The following is a 15,890-nucleotide window of genomic DNA, read 5'->3' as shown; positions in this document are numbered from 1 at the left end:
GGAATACCCCCCAAAAATCAAGTGATCTTAATGAAAATCACACCGTCAGATTCAGCATAGGAAACAACCCCATTGCAGATGTTTCAAGCTCCTACGTACAAGAATGGGGAATTTTGCATTTTTTGCCAGAAGAAAGATCACGGATGCGTGTTCCTTTGTTTGTTTGTTTTTTTTTTCCAGGGGTAATCATATCGAACCAGTGATAGTAGAGGATTGGGACAGGGCTCGTTTGATCGGAAATCATAAGTTCTAATACCATTTTAGAGTGACTAGCCCCCCTCCCACGCTCATTTTCCCCAAAGCCACCGGATCAAAATTCTGAGATACCTATTTTTTTAGAATAGTCGAAAAATGTACTAAATATGTCTTTGAGGATGACTTAGCCCCCCACAGTCCCCAGAGGAGGGGCTACAAGCTATAAACTTGTGCATTGTTTACGTCTAGTATTGGTTATTGGCAAGTATACTGACATTTTCACGGGGGTTTTTCTGGTGGAGGGGGGTGAGGCACGTGGGATGATTTTCCCATCGATACATTTTTCGTCAGGCAAGAATAATTTTGTATCGAGGAGGAGCCAGATTTCCCAGCATTAAAAAAAAAACGTAAATTAAATATAAAAAAAACAAGTTTTTCAACTGAAAATAACAAGCAACATTAAAACTTAATACGCATAGTAATTATTATGTATATAAGTAGTGTTACCCACTCCCCGTAAATACCTTGCTCTTTACGCTAAAGTTGTTCAGTACTTTTAAAAGAGCTTTTTTATTTTAATTGATCAGCCTTTGTGATTCAGGAGCCATTCTTACAGAATTGGTAAAAAATTATAACTTTAACGTAGAGAGTGAGGTAATGAGGAGGAGGTAACCGCCTCATATACATAATAGTTTTTGTTCGTTTTAATTTTTGATGTTGCTCCTTACTTTCAATTGAAAAAATGTTTGTTTTATTTAATTCACCAAAAACTTAATTTTTCGTGTCTTTTACATTATATCAAACAGTTCGTGGTAACGAACTGTAGTAAGGAGCGACCCGGCTCAATAGTAACCAAAACTCTAAAAAATGGAATTTTGATACCAATAGCTACATCAAAAGAATCGCATTTTAATGCTGGTTTTAAATATATAAATCTTACCCATCAAAAGTTACGAGCCTGAGAAAATTTGCGTTATTTTAGAAAATAGGGGGAAACGCCCCCTAAAAGTCATAGAATCTTAACGAAAATCACACCATCAGATTCAGCGTATCAGAGAACCCTACTGTAAAAGTTTCGAGCTCCTATCTACAAAAATGTGGAATTTTGCATTTTTTGCCAGAAGGCAGATCACGGATGCGTTATTTGTTTTTTTGTTTGTTTTTTCCCAGGGGTGATCGTATCGACCCAGTTGTCCTAGAATGTTGCAAGAGGGCTCATTCTAACGTAAATGAAAAGTTCTAGTGCCCTTTTTAAGTGACCAAAAAAATTGGAGGGCACCTAGGCCCTCTCCCACGCTAATTATTTTCCCAAAGTCAACGGGTCAAAATTCTGAGATAACCATTTTATTCAGCGTAGTCGAAAAACCTCATAAATATGTCTTTGGGGACGACTTACTCCCCCACAGTCCCCGTGGGAGGGGCAACAAGTTACAAACTTTGACCTGTGCTTACATATAGTAATGGTTATTGGGAAGTATACAGGCGTTTTCAGGAGGATTTTCTTTGTTTGGGGGAGGGGTTGAGAAGAGGGGGATATGCTGAGGGAACTTCCCTTCGAGAATTTGTAATGGGAGAAGAAAATTTCCATGAAGGGAGAGCAGGATTTACTGGCATTATTTAAAAAAAAAAACAATTAAAAAATAAAAGGGAAAAAGCTTTTTCAGCTGGAAGTAAGGAACCGTCTTTCTTTTTATGCGAATGTCTCAACATCGGACATTTTACCAGAATCTTTTTTTCCTAAGCTAAGACTGTCTGGTTACTAAGAATAGTAATACATAATCCAGCTTGTTTGTAACTGGGAGATAAAGTACTAGGAAATAGTTTCTAAGAGATACTCTGGTCTCTCAAATGGCTATCATTATAGCTATTATTTTCCTAACTTAAAGGTTTTTTTTTTCTTTCTGCAAAGATCTCTTGGAAAGCAAACCGGAATTAGGGATGGATAGAAATAATCCATAAATACGGAAATAGAATATCCTTGGATGAAATATAAAACCATACATTCCGAGCACTTCAACGCTATTGTCTTTATGTCATGGGCGGTCAAACTCTGAGAATATAAATACCACCCATGTTACAATTCAGATGTTTAAAGGCTAAATAAAATGAACCAAGTTTTTTTTTTACCAGCCTTATTTTGACCCTCATGAAAACAAGCCTCCCCCCACATATTTTTCTGCATATATGACAACAAAATAAAATGTATTAAATGTATTAAATACATTTAATACATGTTGACAACAACAATATGACAACAAAATGCATAAATGACAACAAATACAAAAATACAACAAAACAAAATACAAAAGAAAAGCATTTTTCTTTTTATAACTTTAATAGATTCAAAATTATCAAACAGTTCGTGGTAATGAACTGCAATTAAGGTGCGACCTGGCCCAATTGTAACCGAAACTCAAAAAAACTGAATTTTTAAAATGATAGATACATCAAAAGAATTAAATTTTTATGTTGATTTCAAATATGTAAGTTTCATCAAGTTCAGTGTTATCCATCCAAAGTTACGAGTCTGAGAAAACTCGCATTTAAACAAAAGACAGGGAAATAACCCTTAAAAGTCACATAGCCTTAATAAAAATCCCATTATCAGATTCAGCACATCAGAGAACCCTATTGTAAAGGTTTCAAGCTCCTATCTGTAAAAATGTGGAATTTTCTATTTTTTGCCAGAAAAGGATCACGGATGCGTGTTTACTTGTTTTTTTCCAGGGGTGACCATGTCGACCCAGTGGACCTAGAATATCACGAGAGGGTTAATTCGAGCAGAAATTAAAATTTTTAGTCCCCTTTTTAAGTGACCAAAAAACTGGAGGGCTACTAGGCCTCCTCTCATGCTCAATTTTTCCTAAAGTCACCCGATCAAAATCGAGATAGCCATTTGATCAGCATGGTCGAAATGTTTATTAAGTATGTCTCTGAGGATGACTTAATCCCCAGACTCCTCTTGGGAAGGGCTGCAAGTTATGAACTTTGCCTGTTGTTTACATATAGGCTAGTATTGGTTATTGGGAAGTATACAGACGTTTTCAGTTAGGATTGAATCTTGTGGGAAGGGGGTCAGGGGAATATTTTCCATGGAGAAGCGCCGAATTTCCCAGCCTTATTTAAAAAAAAGATCAGAAATTAAAATTAAAAAGAAAGCTTTTCCAATCGAAAGTAAGGAGCAACATTAAAACCTAAAAGGAACAGAAATCATTGCGTATATGAGGGGGTTTTCCCCCTCGTCAATACCTTGTTCTTTCCACTAATTTTTTTTTAGTACTTCCGAAAGAGATATTCATTCTAATTAAACAATCTTTGTGACTCAGGGGGCATTCTTAAAGAATTGGAACGAAATTTGAACTTTAGCGTGAAAAGCAAGGCCTTGACAAGGGGGCGAACCCCCTCATATTCGTCATAATTTCTGTTTGTTTTAAGTTTTAATGTTGCTTCTTACTTTCAGCTGAAAAACCTTTTTTTTTTATTTAATTAATACTCTTAGGAATGAATGTTCGTATATGGATTTACAGTATCTATTGAACTTTCAATCCAAATTCACTGATCTTTATTATTATGGTGATTTTCTCTTTTTTTTTGAAGTTGTGAGAAATAAAAATACAAAGCTCGAAATAAAGATAATTTCCTGTGATGAGCAAATTATGTTCTGGTCGTTAGAAGGCACAGAGAACGTTAGTCCTACTCCTGTTTGTCGAAGTTTTAATTCGTTTTAAGTTTGAGTTAGCTGTTTAATGTAATTTATGTTCGTTTTGGGTTTAAAATAATAATTGATCATGATATATGGTAGTTTTACGCTTGAAAATTTTTGATGTTAGTTATGCTTATGTTTGGTATAAAATAACTCTTTACTTTCCTTTGAAAACTTTGTCGTGGAAAACGTTTTCCAAATTAAATTTTCTTTGAAAAAATCAAAATATTCCTCCGTCAAATTAATTCACCTAAGTTTAACAATTTGTAGCCTGTCTCATTTGGATATAAAGTCTCAACTTTGGGTCCAACCTTCACATTATGGTGCACAAGGTGATTATTATCACCTTTGCAGTTTTATATAAACGCTAAGTCTGAGCCGGATAAGATTTTACGTATAAGATGACCCAAACCCGAATCCCCCTTACCAAATTTAATCCAGTTTTAACGTTAAAACGAGGATCAGAGAGTTGGTCATAAATTAATTTTCATAGGAAATTGAGTCAAAAGTACAAAAATCCTGACTTGACGATACGGCAGTGGCTCCCAATAGTTTTTGGGTAATGCCCCAACTTGGCATTTCTAAAATCCTGGTGCGTGTAATTCTCCTTCGTCAATATTTAATTTCGTTTCTTAAAATTTTACGCATATTGGCCTGAAGGAAGCTTAAAAGGCCAATAACTTGGGAGCTTTTTTGGGTCGTCTTCTTGTCATAATTTATATTACTGATAAATTCTGTCGGCATACAACCCCTTTTTACACAATGCATGACGTTACTACACTAATATCATGTGTTCTTTTTGCTCTTTAAATGCAAATTAATGTGACTTTATTCACATGATTTTTCTTTAGAAAGCTCTAGCGTCTAGTAGGCCGAAAGGTCCACTTCTTGCACATGACCCAGCAAAATACTGCCATACCCGACCGGTGAGGCCTATGCCCCGATGTGGGAATCACGGGACTACGGGTACTGTCAGTGAAGTCAGTATTGCAAGAGATGACTCTAAACAGAAACCATTATTTGACATTTCCTCTTGGAGATGTAAATAGGCGACGGCTTTGTGACCATCTCCTCCCCAAAACCCCAAGATTTAAAATTTTTAATCTCCTCTTACTTTACTATACTTTTCGTGAATTTTACCTTGTATCTGTGTTTGCATAATCCCCGTCACCTTCCCTCCAAGAGAGTTTAGTCCTACTTCTCCCCAGAAGAAAACTCTTGAGTAAGTGCCAAGCTCCTGTGCTCTTCCTTCATAACTTATTTTACTTCATCATTTAGTGAATTAAACCTAGAAGCTTTATTTCTTGAAGAAATATTCGTTTTTCGAAAATTTCCCCGGACGACTTGTGTGCCCTTTTGAGGATCTTTGCACATGTATCAGTGACAGTTCATAATTTAAAAAAGGTATTTTTTCCAACTGAAAGTAAGGATCAACATTGAAACTTAAAACGAACAGAAATTACTCTGTATTGGGGGGGCTGACCTACCTCAATACCTTGTTCTCTACGCTCTTTAAACTCGTTCTTAAAGAATTAGTACAGAAAGTCAAACTTTAGCGTGACGAGCGAGGTATTGAGGAAGAGGGACCCCCACTCAAATACGGAATAATTTCTGTTCGTTTTAATCTTGATCCATATTTTCAGTTGAAAAAAAGCTTGTTTAAAAAGTTAATTCGTGACGATTTTTTAAATAATGCCAGGAATTACTCCCCCCTTCCGGCAAAATTTCTCCCTGGAAAATTGCCTTACTATCAACGGAAAATCCTCCTGTAAAAATTCGCACCCAAAAAAATCCCTATACACCCCAATAACAAAGATTAAATGTGAACAATGGGCAAATTACTTAACTTAGTACTGATAGCCTTTTCTCCAGGAACTTTGGGGAGGGTGATGTTGTCCCCAAAGGCACAATTACCAGACCTTTCAACTATGCTGAATCAAATTGCTATATCAGAATTTTGATCGGATAAATTTGGGGAGAAAGAGACATAAGAGGGGGGATGCTTGCAGCCCACTGTTTTTGGTCTCTTAAAAACGGCACTGGAAGTTTTGATTTCCAATTAAATGAGCCTTGTAGTTATCTCCTAGAATCGCTGGCTCGGTAGAATCACCCCTAAAAAAAAAAAAAAAAAATGAACACGCATCCTTCTGGCCAAAAATTCAAAATTCCACATTTTCGTAAATAGGAGCTTTAGAACTTCACAGTAGGGTTTTTCAAACAGTTAGAGGTAATGAACTGTATATAAGGAAAGACCCGGCTCAATAGTGACCGAAATTCAAAAAATGAATTTTGAAACCAATAGTTACATCAAAAGAGCTGTATTTTAATGTTGATTTTAAACATATAAGTTTCAGCAAGTTTGATCTTACCCATCAAAAGTTACTAGCCTGAGAATATTTGCTTTATTTTAGAAAATAAAGGGAAACACCCCTTAAAAGTCATAAAATCTAGACGAAATCACACCATCAGATTTACCGTATAAGAGAACCCTGCAGTAGAAGTTTCAAGCTCCTATCTACAAAAATTTGGAATTTTGAATTTTTGGCCATAAGACAGATCACGGATGCATGTTTTTTTTTTCTTTCCCTATGGGTGATCGTATCGACCCAGTGGTCGGAGAATGTCGTGAGAGGGCTCATTCCAAGGGAAATTACAATTTCTAGTGCTGTTTTTAAGTGACCAATAAAATTGGAGGGCACCTAGGCCCTCTCACACGCTCATTTTTTCCCAAAGTCACCGGATCAAAATTCTGAAAAAGCCATTTTATTCAGCATAGTCAAAAAATCTAATAACTATGTCTTTGGCGACTTAATCCCCCACTGCCCCCGTTGGAGGGGCTGCAAGTTAAAAACTTTGACCAATGTTTATACATAGTAATGGTTATTGGGAAGTGTACAGACACTTACATGGAGATTTTTTAATTAAGGGGGAGGGAAGGGAATTTTGCAGGGGACTTTCCATGGAGGAAGTTGTCATGGGGGAAGAGAATTTCCATGGAGGGGGTGCAGGATGTCTTGGCATTTTCTAAAGAGCAATGAAAAAATAAATATGAAAAAGTTTCTTCAACTGAAAGTAAGGAGCACCATTAAAACTTAAACAAAGAAAAAAACTATTACGCATTTGAGGGGTTCACCTCCTTCTAATATCTCACTCTTTACGCTAAAGTAATGTTATTAATTTTAACTATTTATTCTACGGCCTTTGTGATTCGGGGGCCATTCTTAAGGAATTGAGACAAAATTTAAGCTTTAGAGTTATGAGCGAGGCAATGACAAGGGGGCGAACCCTTTCATACACGTTATAAAAACATTGAATTTAGAAGTTCATTACGTAATTTAATTAATTGTAATTTAAAGTTACGTATATTTTTACTAATAAAAAAGTTGGAAAAATCAAAAGTTCTAGTTGCCTTTTTAGGTAACCAAAAACTTGGAGGGTAACTAGGCCTACTCCCCCGCTCCTTTTTTTCTCAAGATCGTCCGATCAAAACTATGAGAAAGCCATTTAGCCAAAAATAAATAAATTAATATACAAATTTCGTTTTAATTATTCAAGTGCGGAGGGCCAAAATAAAAACATAAATTAATTCAAAAACATTCAGAAATTAAAAAAGAAAACCGAGTTCTTTTAACTGAAAGTAAGGAGTGACATTAAAAATTAAAACGAGCAGAAATTACTCCGTATATGAAAGGGGCAGCTCCCGCTCTTTACGATAAAGTTTTTTAAATGTTTTAAAAAGTAGAGTTGAGAGAAAAAGTCAAACTTTAGCGTAAAGAGCGGGGCGGTGTGGAGGGAGCAGCCTCTTTTAAATATGGAGTAACTTCTGTTCTTTTTAAGTTTTAATGTCGCTCCTTACTTTAAGTTAAAAAACTATTTTTATTATTTAATTAACATTTTGAATCTGATGGAGTGATTTTCATTAAGATCGTTTGACTTTTTGGAGGAGTTTCCCCCAATTTTTCGAAAATTGGCCAATTTTTTTCGGGATCGTAATTTTGATCAGCTTCGCCAGTCAGCTTTGTCAGTCTTATGCACGGTTTGATAGTAAAAGTTTATGTTAGGTTAGGTTTGGCTAGCTTAAATTAGGTTATAGATCTGAAATGTATTAAAAACTTAACCTAAACTGTCACCATCAAATCTTGCATAAAACTGAAAAAGCTGACTGCTAGCAGAACTAACCAAATCCAAGGAGAAAAAAAGTAATTTCAGACATTCACTGGTGAGTGTCGACGCTCTCCAATTTCAGTCTTTCATAGTCCAATTTCAGTCCACTGTCAGTCTTTTAATATATTACATAGAAAAACTAGTTTTTCTAACTGAAAGTAAGGAGCAACATTAAAACTTAAAACGCACAGAAATTACTTCGTATATGAAAGAGGCTGCTTCCTCATCAGCGCCCCGTTCTTTACGCTAAAGTTTGACTCATTCTCTCAATTCTTTATTTTAAAACAGTAAAAAACTTTAGCGTAAAGAGCGGGGCGTTGATGAGGAAGTAGCCTCTTTCATATACGAAGTAATTTCTGTGCGTTTTAAGTTTTAATGTCGCTCCTTACTTTCAGTTAAAAAAAACTTTTTTTTTAATTTAATTTCTGAACGTTTTTGAATCAATGCATGTTTTGATTTTGGCTCTCCGCAGAGGAATAATCAAAACGAAATTTGCATATTTTTTTTTTTTTTTTTTTGCTAAATGGCTTTCCAATAATTTTGATCGAATGATTTTGAGAAAAAAAGAGCGGGGGAGGAAGCCTAGTTGCCCTCCGATTTTTTGGTTAATTAAAAAGGCAACTAGAACTTTTAATTTTTTACGAATCTTTTTATTGGTAAAAGATTTACGTAACTTATAAATTAGCTTACGTAAAGAACTTTTGTATTCTCATGTTTTTATTACATATATGAGGGGACTCGCCCCATCGTCAGTACCTCGCTCTTTACACTAAAGCTTAAATTTTATCCCAGTTCATTAAGAATGACCCCTGAATCACAAAAGCCGTAGAATAAATAGTTGAAATTACTAAAAATACTTTAGCGTAAAGAGTAAGGTATTAGAAGGAGGTGAGCCCCTCATATGGGTAATAATTTCTGTTTGTTTTAAGTTTTATTGCTGTTCCTTACTTCCAGCTGAAAAAGCTTTTTCACATTTATTTTTTAATTGTTTTTTTTTTTTAAATAATGCTAGTAAATCCTGCTCTCCCTTCATGGAAATTTTCTTCTCCCATGACAAATTCTCGATGGAAAATTCCTCCAGCATATCCTCCTCTTCTCAACCCCTCCCCCAACCAAAAAAATCCTCCTAAAAACGCCTGTATACTTCCCAATAACCATTACAATATGTAAGCACAGGTCAAAGTTTGTAACTTGTTGCCCCTCCCACGGGGACTGTGGGGGAGTAAGTCGTCCACAAAGACATAGTTATAAGGTTTTTCGACTACATTGAATAAAATGGCTATCTCAAAATTTTGATCCGTTGACTTTGGGAAAATAATTAGCGTGGGAGGGGGCCTAGGTGCCCTCCAATTTTTTTGGTCACTTAAAAAGGGAACTAGAACTTTTCATTTCCGTTAGAATGAGCCCTCTTGCACATTCTAGGACAACTGGGTCGATACGATCACCCCTGGGAAAAAGAAAAAAAAACAAACAAAAAAACAAATAGGCTTAAACACGCATCCGTGATCTGCCTTCTGGCAAAAATGCAAAATTCCACATTTTTGTGGATAGGAGCTCGAAACTTCTACAGTAGCGTTCTCTGATACGCTGAATCTGATGGTGTGATTTTCGTTAAGATTCTATGACTTTTAGGGGGTGTTTCCCCCTATTTTCTAAAATAACGCAAATTTTCTCAGGCTCGTAACTTTTGATGGGTAAGACTAAACTTGATGAAACTTATATATTTAAAACCAGCATTAAAATGCGATTCTTTTGATGTAGCTATTGGTATCAAACTTCCATTTTTTAGAGTTTTGGTTACTATTGAGCCGGGTCGCTCCTTGCTACAGTTCGTTACCACGAACTGTTTGATTACATAGAAAAACTAGTTTTTCTAACTGAAAGTAAGGAGCGACATTAAAACTTAAAACGAACAGAAATTACTGCGTATGTGAAATGGGTTGTCCCCTCCGCAATCCCTCGCTCTTTACGCTAAAGCTTTTAATTGTTTTAAAAAGCAGAATTGGGGCAAAGAGTCAAACTTTAGCGTAAAGAGCGAGGGATTGCGGAGGGGACAACCCATTTCATATACAGAGTAATTTTTGTTAGTTTTAAGTTTTAATGTCGCTCCTTACTTTCAGTTAGAAAAACTAGTTTTTTTTTCTATGTAATTTCTGACCGTTTTTGAATTAATGCATGTTTGATTTTGGCTCTCCACACATAAATTATTAAAATGAAATTTCCATATTAATTCCTTTTTTGGCTAAATGGCTTTCTCTTAGTTTTGATCAGACGATTTTGAGAAATAAGGGATGGGGAAGGAGGCCTAGTTGCCATGCAATTTTTCGGTTACATAAAAAGGCAACTATAAATTTTAATTTATAAACGTAACAAACTTTTTATATTCTTTAACTTTTATTATGTATATGAGGGGGTTTGTACCCTCGCTAATACCTCGTTCTTTACACTAAATCGTAAGTTTTGTCCCAATTCCTTAAGAATGACCCCTGAATCAGAAAGGCCGTAAAATAAATAGTTGAAATTACTAAAAATACTATAGCATAAAGAGCGAGGTATTTATCTCCTTCTAAATACCTCGCTCTTTATGCTAAAGTATTTTTAGAACCCCTCATATGCGTAATAATCTCTGCTCGTTTTAAATTTCAATGCTACTCTTTTCTTTCAATTGAAAAAAACTTTTCCATGTTTATTTTTTAATTGTTTTTTTATAGTAATTTTAGAAAATCCTGCGCCCTTTTCATTGAATTTCTGTTCCCCCATGACATGTTTCTCCAAGGAAAGATCCTCCCACATAGCCCCCTCCCCTCAATCCCACCCCCAAAACCCAAAAAAAAATCCCTGAAAACGACTGTACACTTCCCAATAACCATTATTATATGTAAACACTGGTCGAAGTTTGTAACTTGCAGCCCCTCCCCCAGGGACTGTGGGGGAGTAAGTCATTCCCAAAGACATAGTTATTATGGTTTTTGACTATGCGGAACAAAATGGCTATCTCAAAATTTTGATTTGTTGACTTTGGAGAAAAAATGAGCGTGGGAGGGGGCCTAGGTGCCCTCCAATTTTTTTGGTCACTCAAAAAGGGCACTAGAACTTTTCATTTCCGTTAGAATCAGCCCTCTTACGACATTCTAGGACCACTTGGTCGATACGATGACACCTGGGGAAAAGAAAAAAAAAAAAAACAAATAAACACGCACCCGTGATTTGTCTTCGGCAAAAAAATACGAAATTCCACATTTTTGTAGATAGGAGCTTGAAAATTTTGCTACAGGGTTCTCTGATACGCCGAATGCGATGGTGTGATTTACATTAAGATTCTGTGTTTTTTAGGGGATGTTTTCCCCTATTTTCTAAAATAAGGCGAATTCTTTCAGGCTCGTAACTTTTGATGACAAAGACTAAATTTGATGAAACCTATATATTTAAAATCGGCATGAAAATCTGATTCTTTTGATTTATATTTTAGCATCAAAATTCCGTTTTTTAGAGTTTCGTTTACTATTGAGCCGGGTCGCTCCTTACTACAGTTCGTTATCACGAACTGTTTGATATTTGCAATCAAACAGTTCGTGGTAACGAAGTGTAGTAAGGAGCGACCCGGCTCAATAGTAACCAAAACTCTAAAAAATGGAATTTTGATATCAATAGTTACATCAAAAGAATTGCATGCTAATGCTGATTTCAAATATATAAGTTTAATCAAGTTTAGTCATACCCATTAAAAGTTTCGAGCCAGAAAAAATTTGCCTCATTTTAGAAAATTGGGAGAAACACCCCCTAAAAGTCATAGAATCTTTACGAAAATTACACCATCAGATTCAGCGTATCAGAGAACCCTACTGTAGAAGTTTCAAGGATGCGTGTTTATTTGTTTGTTTGTTTTTTGTTTGTTTTTTTCGCAGGGGTGATCGTATCGACCCAGTTGTCCTAGAATGTTGCGAGAGGGCTCATTCTAACGGAAATACGGAAATCAAAAATCCTAGTGCCCTTTTTAAGTGACCAAAAAAATTTTAGGGTGCCTAGGCCCCCTCCCGCGCTAATTATTTTCCCAAAGTCAACAGATCAAAATTCTGAGATAGCCATTTTATTCAGCGTAGTAAAAAAAACCTTATAATTATGTCTTTGCGAACGACTTACTCCCCCACAGTCCCCGTGGGAGGGGCTACAAGTTACAAACTTAGTACTGCTTACATATAGTAATGGTTATTGGGAAGTGTACAGACGTTTTCAGGAGGATTTGTTGGTTGGGGGAGGGGTTGAGAACAGGGGGATATGCTGGAGGAGCTTTCCATCGAGGAATTTGTCATGGGGGAAGAAAATTTCCATGAAGGGAGCGCAGGATTTACTAGCATTACTTAAAAAAATCAATGAAAAAATAAATATGAAATTTTTTTCAGCTGGAAGTAAGGAGCAGCATTAAAACATATAATACCTTGCTCTTTACGCTAAATTATTTTTAGTTATGTCAACTATTTATTCTACGGCTTTGTGATTCATGGGTCATTCTTAATGAATTGGGACAAAATTATATCTTTTACTAATAAAAAGATTCTTGAAAAATTAAAAGTTCTAGTTGCCTTTTTAATTAACCAAAAAATTGGAGGGCAACTAGGGTTCCTCCCCCGCTCTTTTTTTATCAAAATCATTCGATCAAAATTATGAGAGAGCCATTTAGCCAAAAAAAATTAAATATGCAATTTTCTTTTTAATTATTCCTCTGCGGAGAGCCAAAATCAAAACATGCATTGATTCAAAAACGTTCAGAAATTAAATAGTGGTTCAGAAGTTAAGTTTTTGAAATTAAATTTGTGGATAGCCAAAATCGGAATATGTATTAATTCAAAAACGTTCGGAAATTGAATAAAAAAAAAAGTTTTTTTTAACTGAATGTAAGGAGCGAGATTAAAACTTAAAGCGAACAGAAATTATTCCGTATATGAAAGGAGCTGCTTCCTCATCAACGCCCCGCTCTTTACACTAAAGTTTTTTACTGTTTTAAACAGAAGAGCTGAGAGAAAGAGTCAATCTTTAGCGTAAAGAGCGGGGCGTTGATGACGAAGCAGCCCCTTTCATATACGAAGTAATTTCTGTTCGTTTTAAGTTTTAATGTCGCTCCTTACTTTCAGTTGAAAAAACTTGTTTTTTTATTTAATACCAGAAAAATTCAATTCTTTGATACATCTATTGTTACCAAAACTCTATTTTTTAGGCTATCGGTTACTATTGAGCCGCGTCACTCCTTAGTTGGAGTTCTCTATTACGAACTGTTTGATAAACTTAGAGATTTCGCCGCTTGAACATTTTTTGGGTTCTGAAGACTTTCATTAAGGGCTTGTTTTGTTTAAGATAATATTACTTAAATTATTTGGTTTTGATTTTCTTGAAGTGTCTTCGACCAATATATTTTAGAAACTAACTGAGGTCAGTTATGCGAAGGTGTCTAACCTCCCTCGCACCTCTTTAAAAAGGTCGGGGTTAGAAGCATCTCACAACACATTTTAGTAGTACTGAATATACACAGCTGTTTTGCTATGAGAAATCCATGTATTTTTCTGGTGCTTGTTAGATTACATTTATATTAAGTTCCTATGTCTTATCCAAGTTAATTTATATTTTGTTGTAGAAAGTATTTTTGGTTTTAATTCTAAATTTTTAACAAAATCACCATGATGATCGTGTATTATTGAATTTTGGATCTCATTGCTGCTAGTCCAATTTTTTCAGGTGGTTTTATTGCTTTATATACCATTTGATTAAGATAAAATCAATCACTTTCTATTTTTACAAAGGCTGAATCATTAGTGATTTTTTTTTACTAGTGATTCATTAGTGATTCTGAAGGGCCAAATCAATAGTGAATTTTTTGTCTTGATTCTGATTCTCGATCACTAGTCAAATTTTTTCATTAGTGATCAATTATAAATTTAAAGGGCAAAATCAATAATGAGTTTTTTTGTATCTATTTTATTAGTCACGCGTCAGTGTATATTCTGAATTACAAATCATTTATTGTTATTTTTTTTCATTACTTAGTTAGTTAGTGGTTTAATTGGTTAAGCCAGTAACGATTGACTTGGCACAAAACAAATTGGATGACTTCTTCAAAAGTTAATCGCAGGAATAATGACGAGTAAGCTAATCTGCATATATCATTTGCCTTGGCACTTTGTATGTGTGGGGGAATGTTATGGTGAATAGAACACATTTGAAGAATCGTTTGCGTCGATCATAATATTAACACCTTCGTGTAAAATACCGCTGACTTGGTGCATACCTTGTCATTGTCGGCGTGATAGATTATCTCAACTGGTATATTGATAGCGGGGTATAATGAATTCTAAGTAGGGAGTAGTTACAAGTATGAATTGGCCTGTTGATAAGGATTGAACGTGATTTTCTTTCATCACTGGTTAAATCAGCAAGTCATGTTTATGTTAACAAACAGAAACTGTGACAGAGGTGGTTTTAAGCAGGACTGAATCAGGTTTGGTGTTGCCTTTGATTCTTGACTCCTTACACTTTTTCATTCCCTTTATCCCCCTTCATCTCTCTCCTCTCTTTTGATTTTAATTATGAATGACAGACAATAGAATTACAGACAAATAAAAAAAAGACTTTCAACTTCGTCTGTTTTAAAATTTGAGCTTAAGAAATTGATCGGAGATGGAGGATCATATATCTTTTGAGAGCTGAGGATATGAAAGTGGTTATTTCTAAGATGTAGTGCGGTCTTGTCCTTAAGTACTACGAGAAAGAATTGTTTGTCCTTAAGCAGATATAAGTGTTTAAAGATCATTGAATAGTTATATGAATATAACAAGTATATGCATAAAACAATTTTTGCTACGGAAGGGTGGAAATTTCCTAAAAATCTTTAAAATAAAGTTAAAAAAATAAACAAAATTACTTTAAAGAACCCTTTTATATCCAAATAAAGTAAAAATTAATAAAACTTTTTGCGCTATAAGATTTTAATTTATTCTGGGAAGTAGAAAAAAAATGACACTTTACTTTTTAATGAATTTGGACTACTAATTTCTTGTTTACTAAATTCTGCAGCTTTAAAGGATGTTCTTTAGTTATATTATTTTTCTTATCATAATTTCGATTTTTGTAGTTTCGGCTACTATAGACCATATTATTCTTTACTTCCAGTTTGTTATCACGAATTTGCCCAATTTATTTTTATTTTGTCTTGTCAAGGGTACAACGGCCTAAGTATGTGCGCGTATTTTTGTGTGTATTTGGGGGGGCTCAAATTTTCAGGATGGCAAAGCTTTCTGAAGAACAGATGAATTGAAAGAAAATTATGAAGACCCTTGTTTCATTTCTTAATTTTTTGGGGGAGGAGAAGGGGGCAAAGATGCATGCCCCTAATTGTTTGGCAACTGTTATTAAATTTTGTCACTATGACTCATCATGTCATACATACAATCTTGAAATACAAGCAAAACACTTGTGTTTCTTTTGGATTTGATCAAACTTATTGTTTACCTGAAATTTGGTACATTTGGGTAGTTTTTCGTTTACCACTGCTGACTAAATAGGCAAATATCGATCCTGAACTTATGTTGGATAAAGAGGCGTCAATTAGGAGGGAAGGGAGGGGAGCAGTGGGGGGGGGTCTTTTGCCTCTAGATTTTGACAAACTCTTTTTTTTTGTTTTATTAAAATACCTTTTTGTTATTACTATTGAATAAATTGAAGAGGTAACAAAATCAAACCCTAGCAAATCTAATATTAAAAAATACGTTTTTCCAACCTCCTACATTTCCTTAGATTGACACATTTGTCGTATAGCAAATGAAAGAACATAACTCTTAAC

Source organism: Artemia franciscana, unplaced genomic scaffold (assembly GCF_032884065.1).
Source record: "Artemia franciscana unplaced genomic scaffold, ASM3288406v1 Scaffold_1826, whole genome shotgun sequence".
Taxonomy (NCBI): domain Eukaryota; kingdom Metazoa; phylum Arthropoda; class Branchiopoda; order Anostraca; family Artemiidae; genus Artemia; species Artemia franciscana.
The sequence above is the reverse complement of the archived record's forward strand: the minus strand, read 5'-3'. Positions refer to the sequence as shown.